Source organism: Agelaius phoeniceus, chromosome 4 (assembly GCF_051311805.1).
Source record: "Agelaius phoeniceus isolate bAgePho1 chromosome 4, bAgePho1.hap1, whole genome shotgun sequence".
Taxonomy (NCBI): domain Eukaryota; kingdom Metazoa; phylum Chordata; class Aves; order Passeriformes; family Icteridae; genus Agelaius; species Agelaius phoeniceus.
In genome coordinates, this window is record NC_135268.1 from 65409619 (window position 1) to 65422402 (window position 12784).

The 12784-nt window shown below is 42.6% G+C and overlaps 1 protein-coding gene across 1 annotated transcript in view; it reads right to left on the bottom strand.

The window, feature by feature from the left end:
- Positions 1-12116, bottom strand: part of SH3BP2 (SH3 domain binding protein 2) — a 62395-nt gene extending 50279 nt beyond the window's left edge. The window contains exon 1 of the mRNA XM_077177789.1: positions 12006-12116. The gene's annotated coding sequence lies outside the window, so the exon portion shown is untranslated. The remainder of the gene's footprint in view (positions 1-12005) is intronic.
- Between the last annotated feature and the right edge of the window lie 668 nt (positions 12117-12784).

Consider the following 12784-nt stretch of genomic DNA (forward strand, 5'->3'; position numbering starts at 1 on the left):
TTTTACATGCAGTGTCATACAATGAAGGGTGTGCAGAACCCCACGGACAGAACCTGCAATCTGAGTGTCCAGTTCTTCTTCCCAGCATCTCCTCTCATGACCATCTGGATACAGGGGTTTGTACCACCCCAGACACACAACAGAAGACTTGAACCTGAATTTCCTACAGTGTCATTGCAAACACTGCCATCTCCATGAATGGAACAGAAAATACTGGGGAAAAAAGAGCTGTCAGATTCCCATCCAACAGGAAGAAGCTGTGTCCCACTAACACTGGTGCCCAAGGACAGGTGTGTTTCAGGTCAGGTGCCTATTGGCTACCATGAGCAATCCATGTACTCCCAGAGCTGTGAACTTATTCCTTGGAATCAGCAGTGCTGAGTCTGCCAGTGAAAGTATTTCCCTTCAAGATGGTGTTGGGCAATGCTTTGCCTCAGGCTGACATTTCCAATCTTGCAATATCACCTAGACTGTCCTTGAAAGCTGAGAACTGCTCCACAGGGACACCTGAGGTTCAGGTGAGGTTTGTGCTCACCTTGCCACATGCCAGACAGTTTCCTCACTGCCATTAGCCACTGGAACACACTGCTGCTTCTGCCAACTTCCACTGCACCAGCTTTCAAACTGGCCTGGGCAGTTCCTGTGGACAACATTCTCTTACCCTCTGGGCATTTGAAACCTTGCTTGGGGTGTTCTGGTGTTAAGGATAACCACTTCTTTAAAAGTAAGATTAGGAAGCTCCTTTGAAACCATCCCTGTCTCCAGAGAGATCAAGCAAAAATACATACTTAGAAAATTCAAGCCAGACAACAAAATTTAAAAATGCTGACAAAACATAAAACTTGCCTCAAGTTTATGAATTATCTTCATCCACTGAAACTTAGATTTTTTTATCTATGTATAATTTAAAAAACAATACAAACATATAAATGGGTTTGAAGTACCTGCTAATTATTGGCCTTTTTCTTCCTGAGTTCAGTCCAAATGATAGTCTGATGTTCTGCAACAATAATGAGTAGAGGAAACCAACTCCCCAGATTTGTCTTTGAGGGGCTTTGGAAGAACTCACCACATGCAGGCATCTTTGACTTCATCCAGAAGAGAACATCACAAATAAAGCACAAAGTATTTCTATCAGGAAGAAATCAGCCCTTGAAGATTTTGATTGTTTTTGTCTGTTAAAAATGCCACAAAACAAGATTCAGAACACCAAGGTCAGGACCTACCCTCACATCTGAGATAAGCAATTGTAAATCTGTGGTTTTTTATAGGTCAGGAGATAACCTATAGCTGCTATACCAAGAAAAGTGCATGTCCCCTGCATGGAAGAGTCTGCCTTGGCAGAAGCCATTAAATCTTGCTCTCAGCACTGCCTTTCCTGCCTGCTGCAGCCACCCACCTGACCCACGTGTGCTGTCCAGGGACACCAGGGCTGTGCTGAGCTGTGACCCTGCCAGCCCACAGCCTGCAGAGCTGGAACCCCTTGGAAATCAAAACATGGAAAACCTGAGTTAAACCATGAAGAAAAGCTGTAGGAGAGAATTCAGAACTAAATGTTGGTGACCAGGCAGGACTAATCCACCTGGTGACCAGGTATGGGATGTTAAGAACCATATATTGACCACACAAGTTGGGTGTCCAAATTAACCAGACTGCATGAAAATCAACTTTACCTGAAATGGCCAGCATTATGACCATGAGATAGGGGAAAATTACTCAGTCTACTGTCAAATTATCTGAAAGAATAAGACATTGGGAAATGCTTTGAACAGATTTAGAGGGGAGAAAAAAGAAGGTGAAGAAGGCTGGGGACAAACTGATCTTTGTTGTAGCTGCTTAGGGCCAGAGCCTGAGTAGTTTTAGAGACTGAATTATCCTCAACTCTTAACAAATGATCCCTTCAAATTATGCTTCAACAACATCATCTGGGCAGTATTTCAGTATGTGCTCTGTGGGCAGAGACTTTGATGTCCAGAGTGTCAGTCCAGGGCTTTTCAGAAGACACCGTTATCATTACAAAAAATATGTTAAGGGAAAAAAAACACCTTCATAAAACCCCCTCACACACAAGAACAACAGGAAAGCCTGGCTGAAACCACACCTCATAAAATTATTTACAGTAACTGAGACTGAGGCCAGGGGAGTTATTCCACACTTCTACCATCACAGCTGTGATAGTTCAGCCTTCAGTCTTTGGAGAGCTGAAACACCATCTTGTTTCAAAGGGAAATCACCGAAACTCAAGCTGTAGGGTTTCATATCTTGGTGCAGATGGAAAGGCCAAGCAAAACAAACATCAGAAAAGATCCTGAGAGTCAGCAGAAACTGCATGATATCCTTTCCTTATTAATTCGTGTTTATTTTAACTGTCTTTCCTCCTGACTTTTTTCCTAGACAAAAAGGCTTATAACCAGAGACTCAGACCAGCTTTTCTTCTAACTTCTGTTTCAGTTCCAGTTAAGGCCAGTAATAACCCATAATAATTTGGTGGTCTTGAACTTCTTCCCAGATAAATCACACGAGCCTTAAAAATGGAAAGTCCTGGCTGAAAAACCTTTCTTTAATATCCAACCTAAACCTCCCTGACACAGCTTCAGGAATGGCCTTTCAGGTCCTGCCACTGTCACCAGAGAGGAGAGATCAGTGTCTTCCCCTCCTCTCCCCCTTATGAGGAATTTGTAACTGCACTGAGATCTCCTCTCAGTCTCCTCCAGGCTGAACAGACCAAGGGCCCTCAGCCTCTCCTCACAGCTTCCCCACAAGGCCCTTCACCATCTTTGTTGTCCTCCTTTGGACACTCTCTGATAGCTCAGTGTCTTCCTTATATTATACACCCAATATTCCAGGTGAGGCTGCACCATTTCTGTGTGTCTGCAGACAGACAAACACCAACAGAAGAGAGCACACACAGATGTAGGTGAAACAGCACAAAAATATTCCCACATCCCTGCTCATGGATATGCAATGGGATGGACAGTGGGAAACGGAGGCTGAGGGGTCTGACAGGCTTTAGGGGCAGGGCTGGTAGGAGCTGTCAGGCACTCAGCCCCACAGCAGGAGCCTGAGCCTCCTCCTGCCACAAACAGCCAAAGCTCCCCTCATGCAAGTGCAAAAAAACCCCTGTGGCAGAAAGATCCCTGCCAAGGGACTGTGGAGCAGTGTGGCACCAGGGGCCAGGGACAGGAACTGCTGCAAATGGGGCAAGTCACACAGGGAGAGAAGGATGGCACAGAAGGGAGGAAGATGCAGGGACACAGCAGCTCTGCTGGACCTGGGAGGCAGCACTGGCACTCTCCATTAAGGGTGGAAGTGTCCTCATGGGGAATGAATGCAGGTAGAGAGCAGACTTGTAATTTCACCCTTTAATTTACCATGGACTAACTGACCACCATAAACAGTCCTTCTTGCTGTCTAAAATACATGCCATGCTAAACCACATTTTAAACAAGTGATTAAGTCAAAAGGACTAGAATCTTCTCTGGCATCTTGGATTAAGCACCCAACATACTCTCTAAAAGTTACACAGTGTAGGTGTACAGTAAGTGAGTTTTACTAATATGTTCCATTCAATTGTTATTATGAAAAAGGAAATTATCAACAGCTAAAACACTTTTCACTTGTTTCCCATATTGTTCTTCCTTCTCAAAAGTGACTTGCTCAAATAATCCTCACAGCCCACACACATCCACCCTTCAAAAAATAACAAAGCACCAGCCCGGGTTTGACTTGTTGGCCTCACTTCTACTATTTGTAGTGACAGTCTTTTTTATTTTTGGATTGTGGCTTTTAAATTCGAAACTAAGAAAGGCAGCCACCCCCAGAGCAGCGTTTGCGTGGGGGGAATGTTTAGTACACAAAGCTGTCTATGACCCTTCCTCCTATCACTCACCCTGCCCACACCTCTCACCCTCCCAGGCAGTTTTCTGTGAAGCTCAGTGAGGCACACACAGAGCAGAAGCCCAGCTCTGGGTGAGCAGTGCTCACAGGAGGAAGTTCAGTCAGGCATGTCAGCTTGTGACTCCTCATTTCACTGCAAACAGGATGGGGCTTCACAGCACTCAGCTCCTGTCCTAGAAATCGGTGTGCAAGGGAACAGTTTATTCATTTCAATCAAGTTATCTAAATCATGGTTATATGGGAACATCCTGACTAGAGCATATGGATTTTTCACTGAGCTCCCTGGCAGTGGTCAATGTTAAAAGAATAGTGAGGAAGGCACAACAGAACATCAGATGGAAAATTAGAAAATCACTTTACCATAAGCGAAGCTTCCTTTGCTATGTACTTCTTTCACACCCTGAAATATTTGTGGATCTCTGAAAAAAATCCTTATCTAATATCCTGGGATTTGTTTTCAGCATTGTGGACTCTGAGCACTGACTCCTGCTGCACTTTTGGCCCCAGTGGAGTCCCAGGGCCCAGTGAGCACAGGAATCTGAGCACACACCTGCTCCACACCGTGTCACTGTGCACAACACCCCATGACTAATCCCTTCCACTGCCTGCTTTAGAGCTCTCTTTACAGCTTGGATTCTTTAGACATGAGTAGAGCTGCAAAGACCATGCCATTCCTTTGTCTGTGGCACTGTATCTTCCAGTCCTTTATCCAGCCAAGGATTTAGGTAGTTTTTCTGGCTGGTGCTCCACACTGGGACACCTTTTTCCATAGTCAACATAGGGAAATATTCAGAGTTAAGTAGTAAGCGATGACAAAGAGTACAGGAACTAATGAGATAAATTAATAATTTAAATTATTTCTTTCCCTATTATAACTTGAGTATTATTTGCCTATTGCATAGCTCATTCACCTCAAAGAGTTGGATTCCTCCACAGCTCTTCCCAACACTCAAAATCCTGTTAAATGTGAACTACGTATTTTTGCCATTTTATTTAATATTTCTTTTCTTAAGCTGTTATAAAAAAGAAGGTTAAAGGTCCCCATCAATCTGAGCTTTGCTTAGTGCAATGTTGCACCAGGAGGCACCAAGAGGACCTTGTCTACTCTCCTTAATGATCTCCCAGCACACCTGAAATGTGGGAGTGTCCTGTGGTATCCATAGGGGAAGCATTTCCTAACTGTCAAGAGATATTAGCTAAGCACCTCAGGAAGTTTCTCCACAAAATGGGAATCCCAGGACAGCCCTTCTGATCCAGCAGAGAGGAGGTAAGGAGGTATTTCAGGAACAGCTCATTATTCTAATACATGTCTTAAATTTTTAGCCACGTCTCTTGTTGATGAAGGATATGGATTATCCTTCCTATGGAAGGAACAGAACTGACACTTCACTCTTGAGAAAAATTATGCAACTTTACTAATTTTCTAATGAAAGCTTCCATTATCAGCTCAAAATAAGTACTATTTTGAAAAAGAGCATGGGAGCTGTATATTGAAACGCCCACAGTTGTCATATACAAACACTGCACTTGCACATTAAACAGCACTTTTTCTGGCACTGGAAATAGGACCCACTGTATTTCTAAAGTTGTTTGCTTTGAGTTCTTGAGACGTGAAGGTTCTCAGCTGGAGCTTCAAGAGTTGGGTTGGCAAGAGTCACAGTTAGGGAATTCCAGGGGTTTAAGGCTCAGGTTGACAAGGGCTGTGGTGTAGGGTTGAGGGTGGATGTGAAAGGCTTTACTCAGGTGGGGCTTGTGCCAGTATGAAATCCCTGTCTAATTTTAGGACTTCACCTTACAGAAGTTTCGATATCAAGATCAATCAGGATTTTTGTTGGGAAAACCCTTAGGCAACAGGCTGATGAAGAAAGATCAGTATTGGATTGAGAAGAAGCCCTTACTAAATTTAGGGCTGGTGCCAAGAGAAGCAGGAATCCAACACCAGTGCAAATCCTTGCTTAGTTTAACACAGTGAGGCCTTCCAGCCTTATGAAAACCAAAGAGGCCACACCTCTGATCAAACCTTGCAACCCTTGCCAGATCCAAAACCACCTCAAACTCTCAGGCTTTGCTTGCCTGTGTCCTCCTCCATCACCTAAACCTAAAGCTCAGCTGTCTCCCAGCAGACCCAAACACCTTCAGTTATTCCCAAATCCAAACCTAATTCAGTCTGGGAGGCAAATTTAACTCCAGGACATGTTTTTATCCCATCCTGAACCACAGTCACTCTTGTGACCCAAAAATCAATTTAAGTGAATACTGAATTTAATCATACTGGTTCCTGCCCATCCCAGATACCAGAGTTAGGTGGTGTTGATGTGACAGACTTTGCATGGTGGCTGAAAGCAGCTGATAGGCAAGTTTAGGGTTGGTGTTATGGTCACAATTTTAGGCAGCAAGGACCGGGGACTTCAGTCTGTGGCTGTCTCCAGCAGAAATCTGCCTGGCTTCAACCCAGGACACATCAGTAATTTCAGATCCAGGGCTAGAAAAGGTCAAGAGATTCCAAAGTGTTGGAGAGTCTGCAACTGCTGGAGCATCTCCTCTACCAAAATCAGGCAACAAGCCCAGAAATCATGAGTGTAAGTGTTTCTGGCCATGATCACTAAAGGCCTCTTTTGTGGTGTCTGGTATGCACAACTCTGTAAATAAACTTCACCATGGGACAGCCTAGGAATAAAATCTAAGTGACAAAATACATCTGTTCTTTTTAATAATTACAATATTATTTTTAAAATCATTTAAATATTATCATCATTAAAATAAATATTATCATCATTAAAATATTATTTTTAAAATAATTTAGAAACTTACAAAAGTGGTGAAGTCTAGGCCTCAAAAATTGGGGAACATAAATAAATGTAATTAATTAAATTCATTAAGTGCACACATGCAAGTGCATTATAATTCAGCCTTTAATTGCATGACAGCATAATGGTTTTGTTTGTGTTATTGAATACATTTGGTAAATATTCCTCCTCAGCGTTAGGAGAAATGTATCAGGGATGGGCAGCTAATAATGGTATGCTTACTAGAGTTCTTACCTTCCAAGCTAAAAAAATTGTGAAATATCTAGTAAAAAGGGAAAAATATTCCAGAAAGGAGAAAAAACCCCATCACAATTAAAGAAAATAGAGAACCTGAACATGAAAAAGACTGCAAAAGGCTTACTGAAGTAATAAAATCATTAAAATTATTAAGTGTCATCTGACAATATGTCCAGATCAGAGACACTAGCTGTAAGTCAGAGATAGCAGCACTACCTGAAATCACAAGAGGATTGTGAAGATAATTCATTTCAATGTGAATTGTGAATGAATTACTTCAGATATCGTAAAGACACAGGCACAAGAATGCCTGCAAAGAAATACATCAGTACTGAGCTGGATATGTAAAGATATGTTTGCAAGAGGAATATTAAAGAAATAGTGACAAAGTACACTCTCTCATCTGATGGGGGAAAATAGCACATATGAAAAGAATTGAAAACCCCCACCTACGTGCCCTTGTGCAGGTATTCTGATACCTTATTTTTTAAAAAAAAGAAGACATAAGACTGCTCCAGGAAACGTGTAAAGAATATTAAAAGAAATTTAGATGTCAAAGTTAGCAACCAGTCACTCAAGCTCAACCAGGAAAAAAAAAATCAAAACTAAAAATAAAGCATTGAGAATCTCTGTGTGCTTAAAAAAAGACAGGCTCATTTTCTGTGCTGAATTTGGGGCTGAATAAGGACTCAGAGGAAATAACAGAATCTGTGGCACATTTTTGCACCACAGTGACATCAGCACCTTCGTGGATGAGACGCTTCAGTGCCCAGCACTTGATGTGCTTCACTTAGCCCGGGTCCAGGCCAACACACTCATGAAACCATGAGAACTCTTGCTCACAGTCCTTTCCAAAGCCATTTGCTTTGTAAAAAGATTAAACAGACACTTCAGTCATTCCTATGGCCACGCTGCATCAGGAATACCCATGAGAAGCAACTATGTCTGATCTAAATAAGATTTAACTTCTCTGCCTCATTGTGAGGACAATGAGGCATTCATGGTCCCTACTCTTGAAAGTGGTTGTTGTAAGAACTAATAAATGTGTGCTGTATAATTCTGCTAAGACTGAGAAAATTGCATAATGAAACTGAATTCCTGAGTGGCTTATGACTATGATTTACTCAGGACTTCCATTAAATAATAACATAAGCTACAGAATTTGTTGGATATTAAACCAGGTTTTAAGCAAGGATAGGGTCTACAAAGTACAGCATTGAGCATGGACAGCATTTGTGAAAAATGTAAAGAAGCATAGCTTTCCAGCTGGACCTGGAAACTGGAGCAGTTGGGAGTGTATCAGGAGCTTTTACTTTCTATTACAAAGAAAAACAACCGATATCTCCATAAATATTAAATGTATCAATGAGGAAAAAAAATTACATGTTTTGTTACTGTGATAAAAAATGTTCAAGACCTAGGCAGCTTCTTCATCCCTCAGCTGACTGTAAGGATGAGGGTTGTGCACAGTCCATGGGAAATTCTTTATTATAAACTTCACAGAGGCAGCTCCAGAGCCTCACACAAAAATGCCCTGGCAATTCTGATGTGTGAGAGTGTTCTCAGGCAAAAAGCAGTAGAAGTTTAGCATAGGGAAAATTTTGGTTAATTTTATCCTCTAGAGTAACTGGAGTTTCTTGAGTCCTACCTAAGCATAAAGGCCCAGAGAAGCTGATTTTAGCCACAGGATGGATGGTGGTGGTGTCTCCCTCCTGCCTGCAGGCTGGTCTATGATCTGAGAAATGCTCAGAATCTTGGGTGCTTCCCTCCCCTTTAGGGTGGGTTGTCATCCTAATACACAGTTTTGGTAGCTCTGATGCCAAAATCTGGAAATAACTTTCAGCAGCAATCCCTCAGTAATATGGTCAAACATCAGGTTCTTGAACTCAATGCACTTGGTTGACTTTTGACTGAAAAGCCAACATGGATGACCAGCAAAACCTGTAATTCTTTAGTAATAGTAGTAGTGTAGTCAACCCTGAAGAATTTAATTTTTAAACTCAGACATAATTATTCCAGATATTGTACATTGAAAAATATTGGTTCCTGCATCCAAGAGTTTCATGTGCAAGTGCAGCATGGAACACAGAAGGATAAAGAAAGAAAATATGAGAAAATAAGTAGGTAATTGGTGTGACAGCATCAGCAGGCCAGCACAGGGACTGGTCTGCTTCTGGGGGGAGCCAGCACAGGAAAGGAATGTTAATGACAAAGCAGCAGCAAGATGATGATGAATCTTGGTAAGTAATTACAAGATGGAAAAAGGGTAGACCAGACAAAAGCCACTCAGAAATCTAATGAAGTAGGCAAAGGAAGCATCACAGGTCACTTGAAAGCAGGAGTCAGTCACTAATTTTTCCCTGCCTTGAACTTGTGGTACTTCAGACCAAGCACAGTGGTCAGGATTTCCAGAAGCAGCTTCAGCCACTCATTCTTTAGGTGTCTAGTCTGAGGTCCTTCAGAAGCACCTGATTTTCAAAGAGCAGGTACCTCACCTGCTTTGGACAGTCAGCTCTCTGGCTTATATTGCACACCAGCAGACCCAGCTGCTCACCCCCAAATCTCAAGTCACTTCTGATAGTCTTGGCTTATATAACACCTCCAATATTCTTATCCCTTCAAAGGGAACAAAAATGCTTACCTGAGCTGATTGTGTCTCTGGCTACTGAATGCAAATGTGATGGAGGAAAGGAAACCAAAGAATGAACAATTATAGACTTGTATTAACCACTGACTGCAAAAGGCTGGTGTACACCTCTGAAGAGTTGCACAGGACAAGGTGAGTGATGTGTGGTGTGGCTACACAACACATACAGATATGGAGGCAAAGAAGGCCAATGCCAGCCAGAATATTGAGGACAAATGAAAGTGAGCCCAAAGATTACATGTACTAAACTTTCCAGCTATAGCTGAGATTTTCTGTTTATTCCATAAAGTAAAACATATTACTTCCCAGGGAATCAGAGAAGAATAGAACAGCAATTTTGCAGTCACATTAGGATACCATTACAGGTGAGAGAAAATTTATGTTTTATAGATTGCTCCATTCTAGGGAGTCAGTGCCATGTGAATATCAAAAAAACTTCCTTCTATGCTATTTCTCCATCCTGATTTTAAACTAAGCACTTGACAAGATTGCTGCACATTAGTTATGTTTCCCATATGAGTAATAAAGAACTAATCACACACATTTACAACATTACCAAAGCAATTGAAGCTAAATTATAGGGAAAGTCTATTTTATTAATGACTATGACTCAGAACAATTCAACAATCTCTTCTGCTTACCAAGTCCAACAAATACTCTGATCTCATGACACCCCACCTGGAGGAATGTGTTCAGCTCTGGGGCCTCCAAAATAAGGACATGGAGCTCTATGTGGTGGAGCATATCCAGAGGAGGCTGTGAAGATGCTCTGAGGGCTGGAGCACCTCTCCTGTGGAGAGAGGCTGAGAGGGTTGGGGTTGTTCAGCCTGGAGAAGGCTCTGGGGAAAACTTACATCACCTTCCAGTGCCTAAAGGGGACCTAGGAGAGAGCTGGAGAGGGATTTCTGACAAGGACATCAAAAGGGCATAGTAATAGGACAAGAGGGTCAGTTTAGATTAAATATAAATTTAGGGAGGAAATTCTTCACTGTGAGGATGGTGAAGCACTGGAACAGGTTGCTCAGAGAAGTTGTGGCTGATCCTTCCCTGGAAGTGTTCAAGGCCAGGTTGGATGGGACTTTGAGGAACCTGGTCTAGGGGAAATTGTCTCTGCCCATGTCAGGGGTTTGGAACTAAATGACCCTTAAAATCCCTTCCAACTCAAACCACTGTAGGATTCTATGATCTCATTACATAAAAGAGGCTATTGCTACCCCCCATGTGTAAGCTTTACAAGATCAAGCAACTTTTGGGGTTGGAAGAATTGTTTCACCTTGTTGAGCTTCACACGGCATTTTCCTACAAAATTTGACAAGATTTCTAAAACAAGCACTTTCATTTCAGTAAACACTTGCACTTCTTTGCTGGCACAGATTCTAATCTTTTTACCAAATTCACCAAATGCATTGGTGAATGCGTTTTCACAATGAGCAATTCTTTTAGGAAAAGATTGGTACAAAGGGGAAGAAGAATTAAAGAGAGTGAACTTTGCTCCACAAACTTGTTGCTTTCCTGTCTCAGGAATTTCCTCAGCTTGCACCTCGGGTGACATTTACTTGAATTGTCTTAAAGAGAGCAAGGAGATGATGCATCAAATAGATGATTGGCTCACATAGCAACAGTGATTCAGTAAAAGGTCAGCTTTATACCATACATAGGCAACATAAAGGCTTCATCCTACTGTTAATGAAGTCAACATCAAAAGCCCCACGAACTTCAAAGAGCCAGGGAGGAGCCTCTTACTCCAGGATGCTTAGCAATGTCTCATGAGATATCCAGACAACAGCTCACCCACTGAAAGACAGCTCTGCCATATTGTTAATAATATAAACTGTTTATAATGTAATTTTACTGCAAGCTATAGCTGTTGATATTTTGGCCATGGAGCTGTATGTGTGGAACATAACAGGAGGTCCAAAAGGCCCTGGAATTCTGCAGAAGGAACAACAAAATGCCAAAGCAATGAAATAATTGTATCTACTCACTTTATTTCATAGTAGCACATTAAAAAAAATTTTAAAAAAACACAACCAAAAAACCCCCAAAAAATAGGACTAAAAGATTTAGGAAGAACACTGTGTAGCATGAATTTTTAATGTCTTCAGCTATTTTTGTCTCTTTCTGCTGCTTGTGTAACATATTGCATGAATCTGTGTGCAGATTCTGCTGGCATCCCTCAGGCTGAATTGACTTGATCATTATCTACAAGAGGAGACGTCTGTGCAGATTAAGTCTGACTGCAGGGTCTGAAATTGTTAATTAGAATATAGATGAGATAAAGGAAAACACCAGCAATGACATCACTGTCTCTGGGAACGATAGCTTAGCTCGCAGTGCTGCGACCTGGGGATTTACCACGCTTATCAAAGGGTTGGGAAGCACGCAGGATGAAACCAAGATCAGAGTAACGTTCTTACCTGTTCTGCCATCAAACCAGTGCTTGGGGGGAAGTTCCCGTGCCTGTGGTTACGGCCCGCCGGGAGCAGGCTCAGCCGAGAGGAACCAGGCGTTTCTCGAGGCAATCGCTCCCCCTGCAGACCGCGCTCGGAGCGGGCAGGAGCCGCGGCCAGCCCGGACCAGCCCCGGGCCCGTGGGCTGTGCCCGCCCTCCTGTGTCCCTTTAGCCATGCTGGACACAAATCCCTCCTTTTCTATTCCTTCCTGGATAATACCTCCCCCACGTTTTCGCTCTTCTCACTCAGTCGTTTCCCGGCCAGCCCCTCTCCATCCCGTTCATCCGCTCTGGGATACCTGGATTTCCTTCCTCCTGCCCCAGCCGCCCCTGCACCGCCCCAGCGGCAGCTGGAGGTGGGGGAAACCATAGGGCACAAGCGCATTGTTCCCCTGGGCTTTCCTGCACTTTGTACTTCTCGAGGCGTCACAAGGGTTAAAACGTCCCATTCAGAGAAACACCACTTAGCAGTTGAGCTAATTAAAAAATTAGTATTGTTTGCTGAACCAATGAATAGCAAATTGGTGATTGATTGATTGATTGATTGATTGTAAACTGGTGACTGGTAATTAGATTGTTAGATTAAATAATTACATTGAATATTCTCAACCCATCAGCTGAGCATGTCCACACTCAGGATAAACCTTTCTGTGGACAGCATGAAAAATCAATTTTCCACTCTAGGACACTGCAAGAGGAGATCAAGCCTTGCTTTACCCAACTGGCCCCCATATTATCAAACCAC